Source organism: Oryx dammah, unplaced genomic scaffold, assembly GCF_014754425.2.
Source record: "Oryx dammah isolate SB20612 unplaced genomic scaffold, SCBI_Odam_1.1 HiC_scaffold_3, whole genome shotgun sequence".
In the NCBI taxonomy this organism is placed as follows: Eukaryota; Metazoa; Chordata; class Mammalia; order Artiodactyla; family Bovidae; genus Oryx; species Oryx dammah.
Genome location: NW_024070187.1, coordinates 6,568,697 through 6,571,453, shown reverse-complemented (window position 1 = coordinate 6,571,453; position 2,757 = coordinate 6,568,697). Strand labels below are relative to the sequence as shown.

Below are 2,757 nucleotides of genomic sequence, written 5' to 3'. Positions count from 1 at the left end.
TTTTTTTGCTATTACAGAAAATAATCTTGTATACATCCTGAACATGTCTCCTTGTACACACTGGTGATGATTTCTCAGAGTATATATCTAGAAGTGAAATTCCTGGGAAGCAGTGTGTGCGCATCTTTAATTATACTAAACATTGCCAGATGCTCTCTAAAATGATTATACAAAGGCATACTCCCACCAGCTGTACTTGAGAGTTTGTTTTCCTATGTGCTTGACATTCTTGGTATTGCCAGAATTTTCTTCTCTGTTAATCTTACAGGTTCACAGTGGAACCACCTTATTTTTTTCCCCCTTTTTATTGACACATAGTTGATTTGCAACATTGTGCAAAACTCAGCAGAGTGACTCAGTTTTACACATATATACATTCTCTCTCTCTCTTTTTTTTTTGCAACCAAAACTTTAATTCCAAGGATTCTCACAAAACATATTACAAATGACAGCATGAGAAAAGAATCTTGCACTGTAACTCAGTTCAGCTCTACAATCTACCCTTAAACTGGCAGGACATTGGGTATTTTGAGTAGTCTCAAATTTCCAAATAAAGAATGTTACAAAGAGCTATGTATTCTTATACAGCAATCACAGAAGGAACTTACAACCTAAAGCAAAGGTAAACTAACTTCTTTGAAACTTCTTAGATTCTACACCAAATGGACAACCTTTTGTCCAGTGTGAAGACTAGTGGAATTTTTAAACCTCTAATCTAGTTTAAGGGTGCAGCTTTAATTTTTCCAGCTTTTGAGTTCACAGCAGCTTTTAAAAACCACTTAACTATAGCTGCATACCGTGTCCCAGCAATGTTGAAAAAATCTTCCAATTTTTGCCAGTTTTTGTTTCCATAATGTTAAACATCGACTTTACCTGGGCAGGAGTTAAAGGTTTATTATCAGCCTATGCAAGACTAAAATTCAAAGCAAATTAAGTTTTGTTTAAGGGAACATTTTAAAGTAACAATTTTTGATATTCATGCCTCATATGATCCATTTCAAACCATAGAGAATTACACCTTTGTGTGTCACTGTTCCAACAGACAAACAAATGTGAACGGCTAAAACATTTTAAAAATGCACCAAGCTTATGCAGTCTCAAACAAAACTTGAATTTTCTGTACTTACTCCTGTCAAATGAAGTTATTTCCTGTACGTCACTCCTCTTGCAAACTGATCTTCTATTTCCTTTCGTTTGACCTAGATCTGCTGTGAGACCTAGAGAAAGATCAGGATGGCTTTGTGACTTCTCTCCCGGGACAGTGATCCCTCTCTTCTCCTATCTCTGGAAAGGGACCTGCTCCGGCTGCGGGAGAAGCTTCTCCTGTCTTGGAGATCTGCGTGGAGGTAGAGGATTCCTCCTCCATCTCAAAGGTGACGACCCCAAGAAGGAGGTGCGCCACGATTTCCACTTGCCTTTTCACCATTGGATAGTTCCACCCTTCTCGGCAGCCACTCCGTGTGTTCTCTGGGTCTAGCTCTGAGACAGCATCAGCTGCATCTGGGGGAGCTTCAGATTCAACAAAAGCAAAGCCAGGACGGTTTCTAGCAACCCGCACACTTCGGAGTGGTCCATAACAGCCAAAAGCTCGTTCCAATTCAGTCTTATTACCATTGTTTCCAAGATTATCTACATAAAATTTACAGTCCAATGGACAGGAATCACGACGCATTTCGAGATCTTAGGTTAGAAATGCAGAGGTTGAAATCCACAGAACTTAAGCTAGGTCTTCCCGGTCCCCTCCCGCCCGCGTTCCCAGATGCGCCCGCACACGTGACGTCCACGAAATAGCCTACATTCTCTTTTAAAAACATTCTTTTCCATTATGGATTATCCCAGGAGACTGGATATAGCTCCCTGTGGTGTACCGTAGGACCTTGGTGTTTATCCCCAAATTCCCAGACCAACTCTCTCCCTTTTCTCCTCTCCCTTGACAAGCACAAGTCTGATCTCTCTGCCTGTGAGTCTCTGTTCCTGTTTTGTAGACAGGTTCATTTGCGCCGTATTTTAGGTTCCACCTATAAGTGATATCATATGGTATTTGTCTTTCTCTTTCTGGCTTACTTCATTTAGTGTGATAATCTCTAGTTGAATCCATGTTGTTGCAAATGGCATTATTTTCTTCCTTTCTTCCTTTTTTATTTTATTTATGGCTGAGTAGTTGTAAATATGTACCACATCTTCTTTATCCATTCATCTGTCATTGGACATTTTGGTGGTTTTCATGGTTTGGCTACTATGAATAGTGCTGCTATCTTTTTGAATTATAGTTTTGTCCAGAAAGTTTTGCGGGGTTCCCTGGTGGCTCAGAGGTTAAAGCGTCTGCCTGGAATGCAGGAGACCCGGGTTCGATCCCTGGGTTGGGAAGATCCCCTGGAGAAGGAAATGGCAACCCACTGCAGTACTCTTGCCTGGAGAATCCCATGGAGGGTGGAGCCTGATAGGCTACAGTCCATGGGGTCACAAAGAGTCGGACACGACTGAGTGACTTCACTTTAACTTTCTTTCACTTTTGTCTGCATATATGCCACAGTATCTTTGAAACACAATAAAGCAAAGTGCAATGAAACAACGCATGTCTGTACCAAGAATAACCTCATTAACACTTTTGAGAACATAGTGAGATTTTACTAATTCAGACAATAGTAACATCATAATTCATACACTGAAATTAAATTTACATTGATAATACATATTTTTTTGGCATTCTTTGGCATTGCCTTTCTTTGGGTAATGAGTTTGAGTAAACTCTGGGAG

At 40.2% G+C, this 2,757-nt stretch overlaps 1 non-coding gene and 1 pseudogene across 1 annotated transcript; one reads left to right on the top strand and one right to left on the bottom strand.

The window, feature by feature from the left end:
- Nucleotides 1-526: 526 nt before the first annotated feature.
- On the bottom strand, nucleotides 527-1,688 carry LOC120861688 (annotated as a pseudogene).
- A 607-nt stretch (nucleotides 1,689-2,295) lies between these two features.
- On the top strand, nucleotides 2,296-2,367 carry TRNAS-GGA. The gene has a single exon. It is a non-coding gene; the product is annotated as a tRNA-Ser (tRNA).
- The last annotated feature ends 390 nt before the right edge of the window (nucleotides 2,368-2,757 follow it).